The sequence below is a fragment of the Emys orbicularis genome, chromosome 5 (assembly GCF_028017835.1).
Source record: "Emys orbicularis isolate rEmyOrb1 chromosome 5, rEmyOrb1.hap1, whole genome shotgun sequence".
NCBI lineage: Eukaryota > Metazoa > Chordata > Testudines > Emydidae > Emys > Emys orbicularis.
Window position 1 is genome coordinate 20,554,186 of NC_088687.1, and position 15,046 is coordinate 20,569,231.

The 15,046-nt window shown below is 42.1% G+C and overlaps 1 protein-coding gene across 1 annotated transcript in view; it reads right to left on the reverse strand.

Moving 5' to 3' along the window:
• The window catches only part of BMPR1B (bone morphogenetic protein receptor type 1B), a 105,625-nt gene that overhangs the window by 49,235 nt on the left and 41,344 nt on the right, over nucleotides 1-15,046 (reverse strand). The window lies entirely within an intron of this gene.

Consider the following 15,046-nt stretch of genomic DNA (forward strand, 5'->3'; position numbering starts at 1 on the left):
TATAACAATTCCAAACACTATAAAGCATCAACAAAATACAAACTACCACGGCACTGCGACAGCTAATAATTACTATTAATAAATCCTTTCATGTTATAAAGGTTTTTAAATGTACAGAAACAGATGAATGAAAAAGCAAGTTTTTGAGGAACAAAGACAAAAATATTTCATTTTTTTGCCAACCTGAGTTCCAGTTATGATGTCTTTTAAAAATCTCTCTCACCTGGACTCTTCTGTACCAGAATGTGAAAGGCATAACTTCCTGTGATTTTTACAATACTCTTTCTTTAAACTGATCTCACTCCTTTTTCATAAATAGTGCTAATGAAAGTGTGGATGGATAACCTTGTTACTGAATGCTTATGAATTCTTAGTGGTCTGACATATATCCTAAGATAATACACCAAAATTCAAAATGAAGGCCATTTGAACTCTCAGAAATACTTCACCACAGAACTAACAGATTTGGATTCTGAAAAGAGTCTGCATTTAAAATATTTAAGATCTTATTGATATAATTCTCGTTAGGAAAGTTCACAGAGGAACTACAGAGAAAGTTGTAAGAATAGATGTATAATAAGTACCAGTCTATCCTTTGCCCCATGGGATAGCTCTGCATCTGCACGCCACTTAAACTAAGCTGCATTCTCTAATCATGTGTTTCCATGTTTGACCTTTTGTCAAAAACCACTGAACTTTTTTCAAAAAGCGGCCAAACTCTGAAAACCTCTTTAGAATTCAGCTGAAACCATTCTTTTTTGTTTTTTTTAAAGAGCTTTGTAAGAGAAAAAGCTGACCCTTTTACTTACATTCAATTTCCGTACGCTTGTTATATCAATGCCAGATTCCCCCTGGATGAGAGTCATGTGAGGAGGCACAGAGCTGCTAGGGGGTTCCACTAACAAAACACAGCACCGTACGCTGGGCTAATCCTGCACCTGTGATGAGTTATTCAGCAGCTAAAAAATGAAGTCCAGACGGTGATTGCCTAATACAGCTCAGCTGTTTTTCTCAGTACTCTCTTTGATTGTAAGCTAGTAAGCAATATTATTCCAGCCAGGCACAAAGCTATACTCAGAATATATAGCATATGACAGTAGAAAGGTGAAAGAAAAAGAAAACCCCGGAATTAAAAAAAAAAAAAAAAAGGTTTCTGACCAATACAGTATTCATTACCATTTCCAGATGGTTCAAAGCTGCCTCTGATGTGTGTGTGTGAAAAGCTATACTATAGTCCCATTCTATCTCTACAGCTCTTTGCAGTGCCTCTTTTCACACTGGTAAACTACATGTGATACAACATAATTCACTGTTCTCTCTCTCACAGTATTTAACTCCATAGATTTTTCAGTAAAAAGAACAACAATTGCAAGGCATCAAGCTTTCTTCAACTTCTCTTTTATTTACTTTTTGGATAATATTAAAAATGCCAAGTTGAAAACGGAGTATGGTTTATTTAATGGTGTGGCATACAATCTGTGAAATTCCTAGAACGGGAACAGCCACAAAAAAGGCCTTCAGGTTGTGAACTAAGACATATAATACATCACAATATAGTTAGCAAATGACAAAGCTACCTGCAGAAAAAAGATGTAGTGCAGAGGAAAATATAGCGCCTTGCTGAAAAGTACAGACTAGTTAAAGCCAAGGAAGAGAGACTAGTTTAGGAGAGGGGTTTCCCTGGCTCTGCACCTATAAATCACTGCATATAATTCTCCAACCTGTAATGTACATTAATAGTTTACAGAGCTTTATAAAAAAATTACAGCTTAATATTCTTCACAGTAAGCCCTAGATATCATTTAGTTGGAAAAAATAGTTCTAATCCTAGAGCAACTATGCCTGGAAACAGATTTACATTGAAAGATCATTTATGTACTGCATCTCTTAAATCCAATAAATAGCTTGTATCACTGCAAACTAGTCAATAGCTGTATGGCTGCTTCAAGTAATCAACATTTTTCCTGATGATATTCATCTGAGAACATCTGACATTTCACCCACAGCAAATTGCTTACAGCACTTTGCACTTAATTGTTATACTCCACAAAATGACACTCTGATTTCTGCTCCTCAGTATCTAATCTAATCCCAACCTTGGAGTACAATAATTAAAACAATAAACATCTACACATTCAGAAAATGTACTGCTCCCGTCAGTTACCCAGGGGAGCCTTTCCAAAGAAACATTTTAAGCTTATTTCCTTTATGTAATGAATGTTACAGAGTTGCTAGTTTTCCCAAGAGCGAATGCATCACTCTCAACTAAAGCCCATAACCTGGAACCAAAATTTGAGGTTGAAAAACCGTGATATTTCCTCCTCGTTGTCTTTGGCTGGCCTGGATCAGGCTTTCTTTTGATGTACTTGGCAATAGCAATGCAGTATTATCAGCACTTTCATCCTCAGTCTGATTCTAATACTTGCATAGGTTTAGCCAAAGTCAGTGGTTCTGGCACGACTCTGTTCTTTCCACTGCATTTTGCAAAATGTTTCCTCACATGGTCTTGCCTTCCCATTCACTTTTTCTTTGCAATTTCTGCATCTAAGGCTCTCTTTACCATCTTCATGAACTTTCTCAACAGAGCCATGAATTAGGTCAAGGGGTCTTCCACCTTTTTTCTCATGCTTAGGGTTACCATATTTAAAAAATAAAAAAAGAGGACACTCCACGGGCCCTGGCCCCGCCCCTTTCCCACCCCACCCCCGCCCCAACTCCGCCCCCTCCCCTGAGCGCCCCGCATTCTCCCTCCTCCCTCCCAGCCACACGAAAAGGGCTGCCCGAGCATTACTGGCTTCACGGTTTGCCGGGCAGCCCCCAGACCCTGCGCCCCCGGCCGGCGCTTCCCCAGCACAGCTGGAGCCCGGGAGGGGAAGCGCCCAGCCGGGGGCGCAGGGTCTGGGGGCTGCCCGGCAAACTGTGAAGCCGATAGCACTCGGGCTTTTGGCAGCCCCCTTGCCTCCGGACCCTGCGCCCCCGGCCGGGCACTTCCCCTCCCGGGCTCCGGCGGCTGCTGTGCTCCCTGAACTCCTGGGCTCTGTAAGCGCCGAGCTGCCGAGCGCTACCGGCTTCAGGCAGCCCCCATGCCTCTGGACCCTGCGCCCCCGGAGCCCGGGAGGGGAAGTGCCTGGCCAGGGGCGCAGCGTCCAGAGGCATGGGGGCTGCCCGAAGCCGGTAGCGCTCAGGCAGCTCGGCTCTTACAGAGCCCAGGAGTCAGGGAGCACAGCAGCCCCCGGCGCCCGCTCTAAGGTAAGCCAGGGAGTATTTTTCCTGGACATGTTCGGCTTTTTGGAAATTCCCCCCGGACGGGGGTTTGATTACCAAAAAGCCGGACATGTCTGGGAAAAAACAGACATATGGTAACCCTACTCATGCTGCAATATTTTGCCTTGAGTCACTACTCACTGAGTTCAGTTGCAGACATTGCATTCTAGCCAGCCAGATCAAGAGACAGAGTACTGAACTGGACAATTAGTCTGGCAGTTTACCTCATACTGAAACTTAAACTTCTGAATCTGGGAATTACCCTTCTTTGTCTGCAACACAAAAATGTAATTTTCATTGCTAAACAAAAGAAGGTGAATCCCCAGATTCAGAAGTTTCAGTTGCAGTTTGAGGTAGCCCAGTCAACAGCACACAGCTTTAGTTCGAGGCTCTTTTTTGTCTTATTTTACTTCCTTTAATTAAAATTAAACAGATCATATTGCTGCACAAATATTATGAAATTGCTAAATATTGTTCAGCAATTTTCATTAGTATATTTTAATCATAATTTTATTTTTCCCAGTTTCCTGGTTTACACCAGTATTTGCCAGTACCCTGTCCAAAACTAGTTTTTCCCTGGAAATTGTCAATCTGGAAGAAAAGACAAAATCCAGGTGTCTAACAAATCTAGTGTGGAGGGGCCAATCCTTCAAGATGCTGAGCACCTCCTGTGAAGTTCATAGTGCTCTCAACTCCCATTTACTTGAATCAGAGCTGAGTTTACTCAGCATCTCACCTGATCAGTCCTGCTCTAGTTAGTCATCTATTGATTTTATATAAGGCCCAAGGTTAAGAATTCTTCACAGGCCACATCCAAAACTACAGCAGTGTAATAAATAAAATCAACAGGTAAAAGTGTACGGTGATATTTACTTAGCTCTCCTTAGGTTTCAGCGACCCTCCCTCTACCATCACTTTACTTATTTTGATTTCATAAAAATGTGCCCGTCCAATGCTTAGGGCACATGTACACTAACAAAACCCCACAACATTTCAGAGTTATTCTCACCAGGGATGACACAACTCTCTCTTATAATAACTGTACAGAACATCAAACCTTTTTCTGAACTGAATCCAAACTTTTTTTTAAAATCTGGGATTGAGTTAGCGAGACCCCTGGAACTTCAAAACTGGCATTAAACTACCGCACTGCAGTCTCTCATCTCAGATCTTCATGCTTAGTCACTTTCCATCCAAGTCCTTCCCCAGAGTTGCCTCTTTTCTCCTTCCATCCAATTACCTCCAAACTCCCAGCTTCAAGACTGTCTACTCACCACATACTCCTACCTCCAGGGCTGGCCTTACCATGAGGCGAACTGAGGCGGCCGCCTCAGGTGCCGGACTGTGGAGGGGCGCCACTAGGACCCAGAGTGTAGAAAATTGTGTCTGCTGCTGGTGCATATGTATTCTCTCTGCTCTAGATGCAAAGAGATGATGGAGTGCTGTGCTGGAGGAAGGAGGGCACAAGAGACATAACAGGCAGGCAGGAGAAAAGGTGAGAGGGAATAACACAAAGCAGCAGGGGCTTCAGGGAGAGAGAGGAGGAAGAGCCTCTTATGTACCTCTCTAGCACCCTGGGGAGCCTGGACTGATTAACACCAGCTTCTCAGGGAGCTTCCTGTTTCCTGCTGCTTCCCTGAACCCACTTGAGGAGAACAGGCAATCAACTGAAGTAGTAGGAGCCAGTTAGGCCCTTAAGACGCTGATATCTTCCCTCACTCAGGCCCTGCTACCAGCCTGCTTATTTGTCCCCTTCAACTGAGTGTGGAGAGCCAATATAGCTGGCACAGAACAGCAGTCATGAGTGAAAGAAGAAAACACCCCGCTGGGGCAGCATTCAGAAAAAGAAAGCAAGCAAAGGAAGCTTTTCTATCTAAGAAGGAAGGAGCTCTCCTGAGATACATAGACACAAATGTTCACGGTGAGCTTTCCGGCCCCAGTGAGGATGTGAGTGGTGAGGAGATGCCTGATCTTCCGGTTAGTCAGAGTGCAGGTGACCTGGCAGCTACTGCAGCACCCATATCTCCATCTCAAATGGATGTAACCATGCACATTCCTGAAGAAAAGTGTAGATCAGAGAAGAGTGTGGTAGAGGCACAAGAAACAGCTGCTGCTGAGTTTAGTTCCTTAAGTCTAGATGATCCAGGACTGTGGACCCACTTGAGCAGTAGCCTGAGGGACTTGCTTGTACTGCATGGGCCACAGCAAGTGAAAAACTTCATGTTCCCCAAAGACAATGAAAATAGAAGTTTCCATCCAACACATTACTGGCGTGAAATCCCCAATGGTGACAAAGCGGAGAAGCCATGGCTTATGTACTCAAAAACCCAGAATGCTGTATACTGTTTTTGTTGCAAACTCTTCCAGTCTAATGTTCCAGCAAGATATTACTCTGTTATTCTGGACTGCACACCTGACGTCAGCCATACGGAACAAATTACTTTAATGGTGCATTTTGTAACAACAACAGAACCTAGTGAAAATGTCCCTGCAATGGCGACTGTCAGAGAGCATTTTCTAGAATGTATTGATATTGATGATCAATATCAATATAACTACAGGAGCTGGTATGACAAATGTGCTTCTTAAAAAGCTGGAAGATACGGGAATTGCGATAACTGACATGAGAGGTCAGGGCTACGATAATGGTGCCAACATGAGAGGAAAGAACAGAGGAGTGCAGACACGGATCCGAGAGTTAAACCCTCGAGCTTTTTTTGTCCCATGCAGTTCTCATTCATTGAACTTGGTCAGAGATGCACCATCAGCTTCTAGTGAGGCTGCTGAATTTTTTAATGTAATTCAAAGCACCTATGTATTTTTCTCTGCATCAACTCATCGATGGCAAATTTTGAAGCAACATCTGGGAACATCCTCTCTGACACTGAAAGTCACACGATGGGAAAGTCGAGTGGAGGCGATAAAGCCTATCAAACACCAAGTTGGGAAGATAGATGATGCCATAGTTGCCATTATGGAGGATAATGCTACGACAGTAACTGTTCATGGGAGAACAGTGGCAGAGGGAAATGGAATCACCAGAAACATACATAACTTCAAATTTCCGTGTGGCTTAGTGTTGTGGCATGACATACTGTTTGAAATAAATGTTGTAAGGAAGAGACTCCAAGGTATTGACCTTGATATATCTGGAGCAATGGAACAACTGGACAAAGCAAAGTCATACCTACAGTCTTACCAGTCAGATGAGGGATTTCAAAACATTCTGAAGAGTGCACAGAAGTTGGCAGAGGAACTTCACACTGAAGCAATTTTCCCACCCATTCAAGAATGCAAGAGACACCGAAAAAGAAGACATTTTGATTATGAGGCATGAGATAATCCCATAAGAGACTCCAAAGAACAATTCAAAGTTGAATTCTTTAACCAGGTGCTAGATTGTGCAATACAGTCAGCTGAAGAACATTTCATGAAGCTCAAGGAACACAGTAGTATATTTGGGATGCTGAATGATATTCCAAAACTCCTCACCAGGGCCGGCTCTAGGTGTTTTGCTGCCCCCCCCCTTTTTTTTGGCTTTTACATGTCTGCACTTTGCAATGTTTTGTTTTGTTTTTTGACTGTTTAAAAATTAAAAAAAATGAAAACAGAGAATTTGTAGTTAGTGAAATAAAACAATTTCCTACTAGTGTACTCATTTAATTTTAACAAAATCACAATTACAAACACTGATACTGGTAATGTTAAAAGAATGCATAATGCTATAGCAGTGTATGGAGTGAAAAAAACATTTCTTGCTATAAATTCTAATACTTTTAGAGGAGAAGTTTTAGGACTTATTAGCTCAGATAAAGCTATGTCTGGTTCAGACACAAGCAGCTGCCAGCAGCTCTGGACCCAGAGAGGCAGCAGCACACAGATTCCCCCTGTCCCGTCACCCCAGCTTAGTGGAAATCGGGTACATGGGTGGGTGGGGGGACACCCCACCATTAATCAGCTCCCCCCCCCGAAGAGCAAACAGGAGGACGCTCCCAGTCTGGAGTGGTCAGGGGCAACTCCAGGGATGAACGGAGGGCTGGGGGGGAGGGGGGACAGGAAGAGCAGCAGCTGCACACGTGGAGCAGGGCGGAGGAGGGGCTCCCCCTGCTCCGGAGCAGTCACCTGGCTCTGACAGCTGGTCGTCCAATTGCCCCCTGCAGCTCAGGTCTCTCTCCCCCTTCCCCACGCTGCTGCTCACCTGCCTGCTGTGCCGCCTCCATCAGCCAAGAGAGCCTCTCGGCAGCAGGTCAGGTGGGAATAGGGTGACCAGACATCCCGATTTTATTGGGACTGTCCCGATATTTACTTGTTTGTCCCGCGTCCCGACCGATGTTCGGTCAGGACGCGAATTGTCCCGATATTTTGCCCTCCGGCGCACAGGGGCTGACTTTTTCATTTCCCCAGAGGCGCTGGGAAGGAGGGGGAGGAGCTGATCGGTGGGGTCCACTGGTGGGTGCTGAGCACCCACTATTTTTTTTTCCATAAGTGCTCCAGCCCCAGAGCACCCACGGAGTCAGTGCCTATGTGTCCTTTCTCAAACTCAAATAATAGGTGTGTTTCCATACAAAATGACAACATGTATATATTTTTATTCCCCATAGATGCATTTCAGTTTCCCTTTTCCGAAAAGCCTGGATCACACTTGATATTTTTAAACTACTCTTTGCTCAAACTGAGTCTCTTTCTGGTACTGGTAGAGTAATCTGCCCTCCTCCATGCTGCTCATTCTTGCTCTTGGTCAGTCCATACTCCCTGAAAACTCCTCAAAGCCAATCTGGTAGGGTGTACAATATGCCATCTAGATGTCTACCATGTCCAGGAGGTGCTGAGTTACTACGGCATATCACCCTCTCCTAATATGACATTTTGACAAGACCTGAAGAGGAGCCAGGATAGGGGGCACTTGAGTCCATGGTATTTTCCTTCTTCCTCTTTACTTGTCCCCGAGGCATGCCATCTACTGCTCTCCTCATTTTGGGGGGCTATAACATTACTCTGTTTGAATGGATGGATATGGAGATGGCACTCCTCTCTCTCCTCCTCCCGTCTCTCCCTGAATTCTAATTTTGGTTTTCCAGCAGTAGGCAGGCAGCAATCACCAATCGGTCACGTAGTGTGCCATCTACTGCTACTCTCCTGGCTCCGCTATGCCACTATCAGCTGCGCAGTCTAGCTGAGGAAAGAATGGATCCATACACCAGAGAACCACTGTTAATCCACCACTGCCAATGCTGAGAGTTCAGAGGTGTAGCATCAGAAACATGGAAAAAGTTCAAAGGTGCAGGGCAATATCCCTTTACGTGAACAATAATGTCACAATTAAAATTCCCCTAGGGAAAGAAGAACAAATTACACAGGACAGAAAAGCCAATAAACTAAGTGCCAGATTCACTTAGCATCTACAGAAGTGGAAACTGGAATACGCCCTGCCACACAGTCACAGTAGCAGAAAATCTACCTGGAGGTACAAGTTGGGGAAATGTATCCTACTCAACTATCCCTCCACGGGGGTCCCACAGGTGGCCAAGCACAGTCTTGAAAGTGATAGTGCAGGTTGAGAGAGGATTGAGCTAAGGAGCAGTAGAATTCATTACATCCATGTTGCTGACAAATCAATAAGAATCAGCCCGGACATCTGGTCTTCGACCATCACCAGGAGATCAAGACGACAATATCCAACCAAGAAAACAACAAGGAGTCCGGTGGCACCTTTAAAGAGTAACAGATTTATTTGGCCACTGGACTCCTTGTTGTTTTTGTGAATACAGACTAACATGGCTACCCCCTGATACATATCCAACCAAGGTGCAGAAAGGTTTAGAACTGAAACAGTAATTAGGAGTATCAATGGATGAACCTGTAAACTTTTAAGGATTTAGTTTGATTAAGCATCCTAATATTTAGATGTTTATCCAAACCTATTTAGTCAGCGGGACGGGGCTAGAAGACTCTTTAAAGATGAAATTTCCCAAACTTTCTGTTTCTGGTCAGGCTCAACAATGCCATAAAGCAAGCTCTCATTGCTATGCTCTCATTGCTATGCTTTCAAGCCTCTCTTACAGTATTTCACTCCTTCTACTTTCAGAATTAGGATGCATAGAAGTATGTAAAAGGGAAATGAAATGGCTAATGAAACTGTTTAAAACTTCATGAAAATTTGAAAGGTTTGGATCAGTTCCTATTTTATGTGTACAGCATTACAATGCATACATCGTGTAAAAGAACTGAAATGATGCATTACAACAAGTAAATCATCCTTCTCTCTCATTCATATATATATATATATATATATATATATGTATATATATACACACACCTCTACCCCGATATAATGCTGTCCTCGGGAGCCAAAAAATCTTACCGCGTTATAGGTGAAACCGTGTTATATCGAACTTGCTTTGATCCGCCGGAGCGCGCAGTCCTGCCACCCCGGAGCGCTGCTTTACCGCGTTATAGCCGAATGCATGTTATATTGGGTCGCGTTATATTGGGGTAGAGGTGTATATATATATATATATATATTTAAAGAAACTTATATGTACCCATTTACTGTAGTGTCTAAGCACCTCAAAATCTTTAATGTATTTAACATCACAGTACCCTTGTGAGGGAAAGCAGTACTTTTTATCTCCATTTTACAAATGGGGAATTGAGGCAGAGAGAGGCTAAGTGACTTGCCCTGTGGAGGAGCAGGGACTTGAGCCCAGGTCTCCCATGACATATGCTAGTGCCCTAACGATTGCACCAGCCATCCTCTCTCCTCCACCCCCCTGCCTACACAGGTTAAAGAAGATCATCTCCTGAATTGTAAGTGGTCTCTCTTAATTATTTTTCTTTATATAGTGCAACATTTTGACACTTTAAAGCACTGCGCTTAGTGTTATGTACACAGTCTGCTGTGCTGTATACTTGTTTTCAGTACTCCAGGCAATATTATGTTCTGAACTGATTTGGTTTTGTTTTTTAAATACTAAGAAAAAACATTCAAAATAGAAGTACAGGAGTCCAGACACAAACAAACAAGGTTGATATAAATTTGATTAACATGAAACACCTCTAATATACAGTTTGCTTTGCAGACCACCAACCAAATATCAATTTATTTTAGTCTTCCAAAAAAGGGGAGTGGATGGCTGAGGAGTTTAGCAACGGAATATAGAGACTAATTTCCAGTATCACTGGTTCAGAACCACCCATGGTCAGCAATAACTGAAAGTTATCACCTGCTGGCTGTCTGATTTGCAGCCAGTGGGTAGATGCCCACCTAACGAAGTCCATCATTGCAACTGCCACTAACTGGCATCCTTGTAGACCGTTTCAGTGAGAAGCAAAGAACTAAATGGGCAAGGTGAGAGAACTATCAGGTTTCGGCTCATCAGTGAGGGCTGTGTGGCTTTGTTGCAGCCTGTGTTATACATGTTATGAGTAAGTAAAGGCCTTGTTTCTAGAGGTATCAATGTGACACTTCTCAGAATTACTAAATCGACTCCCCCCCCCCCCCCATGAAAGCTCCTTCACTTGGGATCCGCTTCATCCTATTACACACAGAAGTCCCTTGACCACACTCTAAAATCAAGCAAAAGGTCTGGACAGGGAAAAATAAAACATCTTATGTTCATTAATATATTAAAATGTCATTAAAGAAAACCTAGCAAAAACACAGCCTCTGCCAGCTGCCTAATTATTCTCTCCAACTCCCAGTACTCAACCTAATGCATCCTTCACGATCTTGGCCAGCGCTGTTCAGAACATTAAAAATATCCCCAGTTCCTGTAGAGATTTTATGTTGCAACATGTGCAGTGACAAACAAAACTGAATCAAGTTTAAAGGCAAATTGATGCTACTTACTTTAAACCCTGAAGGAGAGGAAAGTGTGTGAATTCTGTTAAATGGTTTGCTTCGGCTCAGCCTTGCATCCATATTCATAAGCAGAACAGTTCAATGACAGGAGGTTAGAGGTGACTGAGGACAATTTTCTGTTCCCAATTAACACCAAGGCAATGAAAGCCTTGACTACCAGGCGCCATCACATACAAACTATCCTCCCTTTGTACAGGGCCCTTGCTCTCTGTAGAGTTCAGTGTCTCCTGACTGCTCTACAGTGTAAGCAGAGGGATCATTAGTTATGACTAGGAGAGTCTAGCAGATAATGTTGACTCTTATTTCAGGAACTATTAAGCTATAAACACAGCTCTGAAAGCCATTTATCTGCATTTTAGGATAAACAGTAGAAGCTACTCAATTAAATAGATTGCAAGAAATAAGCTACAGATGCCAAAGCAAGGGACACTTAAATTTTGAAGAAGAAAATCTGTGCATTTAATAAATGCAATCTTGTATCACAAAATTATTGACAAGGAAGTGCATTATGCTATTAGATCTTATACCTCTTCGGGATATACGATAAAGAAATCCAAATCAAACTGCAATTATGAAATGGTTAATTCAAAGCTGCGCTCAATTGTAACATGTAGAATTCACAAGTGTTCTCTCTTTCGATCCCAGTTCCAAAGTGCAAAATTCTAAAATGGAAATCCTCATAGAAAAGTACGTTTCTATATGCACATTACTACCATTTGAAAATCTGATGCTATTATAGCACTATGTGAAGGAGATAAATGTTAAAAAAGTCATGCCTGCATTTGCATTTATTATTAAGAGAATTTCTGTCTACAAGCCACAGTGTATACAATTTTTTTCAGGAGTGGGAGTGACAAACAGAAATTTATCAAATGTTGGTTCTTCTGCTGCATCTCTAAGAATCTACATATGTTAATACTCTAAGCAAAAACATCAATGAAGTATATTGACAAATAGAGTGATTTTCAGCAATGCAGCCCATATACCCCCTCTCACAAAAAGCTGGGGTAAAACACCAGGATACCTAGGCACCTGATGGAGGGGAAAAGCAACAACAACAAAAGATGGGTATTTTCTTCGTGTCACAAAAATAAAAAACATGCTTTCTTCACACTTCCAAAAGTCAAGGAATTTTCAAAACACTTTAGAGGTCAGAAAAGAGAACACACAGGTGTGCGTTATGTCAACAACTGAAAGCAAGCAAGGTTAGGCTGGAATCTGATCCTGCCACTGACACATTCCTGAGGGCATTATAAACGCTCCCCGAAGGAATATTACACTAATGCTGACTAATTTTCACAAACATCACCAATCTCATTAAACTTCCTCTTTATCACCATTATTCAAAGCTGCTTGGCTGGCAACACTGAATTTGTACCTATGTAAAAAAAATCCTTTCATGTTCTCTCCAATGTCATTTCTTCTATTCAGTTCCAATAACAATGCACAATGGGTTTAATAAAATATATTCAGTTTCATCATACACTAGTCTTTCAACCATGTCCTAATGACTATGCCACAGAGATTAAGAGAGAGGTTATGTTCCCTTAAATAAATATGCTGTAAGAAGGCCATTCTCCAAACAGTGTTTGCTATATTTTAATATGGGTAACTCATCACAGCTATCAGGCAGGCACACCTCCCAAGGGAATAAAAAGAATGATGCTCCTAAATATGGAGGGTGCTTACCTAGTACTGTAATTTTATTTGTGCTGATATTGATCCTGTTTTCTTTCTTTCCCCAAACAAATCTCTGATTTACTTTAGTGGAAAGTACATATGTACATGTGTGTACACACACACACAGAAATAATTTTTCGGTTACGTGATTTTCTCTAGAAAAAATTCTGTTAATCTGAACAACATTCATTTTAATTTAAGCTACCTAAAAATTATGGTACATTTGCACATGGCTTGATTTGTGCACAAAAGAATCTCATCTGTGCACCTTTGAAGTGGGAGGAGAAGGTAGCATCCTGCATGCATACATGTGGAGGGCAGTGTTGCCTAATGGTGAAAGCATGGGATGGAGAAATCAAAAGAACCAAGTTCTATTCCAGACTTAACCACTGCTTGACTGTGGGCAAAATTCTCTGTTCCTCAGTTTCTCCCTCTGTAAATTATGGACAAAAATATTTGTTTTTTGATATTCAAATGAAAGGTATTATTCAAAGATTAGTGCAAAAATATTCTTTGCAGAAGCTCTTCCCCCCCCCCACTCTCCTGAAAACATCTTTTAGACAACCAAACCCCAAACACAACACAGAATAATCACACAGAGAAACTAGATACAACGAAAGGAAAGGGCATTTCTGACTTTCATAGTCACAACAAATAAAAAAATAAAGAATCATACAACCCTGAAATTATTAAAACAGTTTTAGAGCATTTCTGTTCCTACTAAGGAAAGCAGTAGACTTTATAATACTTCATTTCCAATCGATTCTGCTAACTGCCATTCACTGAGCAAACAGCTGAGAGAGAGCACTGGCAATAAGCATACTATTGAATAAGGAAATGCAGGCGACATCGGACTGGGAAGGTCGGTCCTCTTTGGGATGCTAAAAGTTTATCATAATGAGTAAAAATATAAGCAGATAATCAACGGTGGAGTAATTTTAGCCCCAAAGTTGGAAGGGCAAAGAACTAGTTCCACAGATGACTGTTTCCCCCACTCCTTTCCACATGAGGCCCCCAACATCAATACAAGTCTCTCCCTGCTCCCCAGGACATTAAATACACTCTCTCTGTCTCTCTCTCTCTCACACACACACCCCTCATAAAAGAAGAAACATGTATCATGATTCTGTCTTTGTACGAAGTCCATTTTTTTAAACTTTTGACATTGATTTAGATGTAACCCTTTCAAAACTAAATGCATATTTTCTCCCAATTTCTTCCCCTTCCCTATTCCATCATCGTTCGTGATGCCTTCCTCCTCATTTTATAGGGTCCTAATCTAGGTATCCTCTTTGACTGCTCCCTCTCCCTTGCCCTAAACATCCAGGTATATCATGGTTTAAATTGTGCCATTTCTTTCCCCATAAATTTTCTAAGAACTGGTCTTTTTTTTCCTGTCTCTGCACAACTAAACGTATTGTCATCTCACATGTTTTCAACTGCAACCTCCTCCTCTTTGCAATGCCTACATCACCTCACTCCATCCCATTCAAAACACAGCTGCTAAAATCATCTTCTTTGCTTTGACCAAGACACTCCCTCTTCAAATCCTTCCATTGTCTCCTCCTTTACCATTGCATCAAGTTCAACTTCTTGTCCTAACCATCAAGATCCTTCTTAAATCAGCCCCTCTCTCTTTATCTACTCTTGTCACCAACCATTCTATTCCTGCCTTCCTCTCAACGTGAACTCTGATCCAATGCCCCCAGGGAGACCAATGAAAGAACAGGTAGATCAATGTTCTTTCTTCGCCTTCCCTCATCTTCCTCCTAGCTGTGGTGATTGGTGAGGAGCAGAGCAGGAACAAGTAGAGAACCTCCAATTATACAAGGAGGAGAAGGAAATGCTTAACAGCACTTCTTCTCTCTCCTGTAGCCTAATGAGCTGCTGGTTGTAGCTACTAAAATGGGAAATGTATATGCACATACTCATTATGTTTTCCCCAAATATACTACTGTTGTTTTATCTGATGCCAAGCAAAACACACAACAGAATCTTTCCTAATATATCAGTTCAAATTGCTACATATTGTATATGGAGGAAATCTTTGCTTATCATCGGCTGACAAATGTCACGTGATATATCAATAAGTACCTCCTTAGGGGTCAAATATACTGTGGTGATCAAAGCACGACAATGACCAGCAGAAGGGACCACAAAGGGAGTGAGGGACTGGAGGAAAAGCTCCATACCCATTGAGATCATCAGCAAACTCCACATAGGAGCAGAATTCGGACAAAA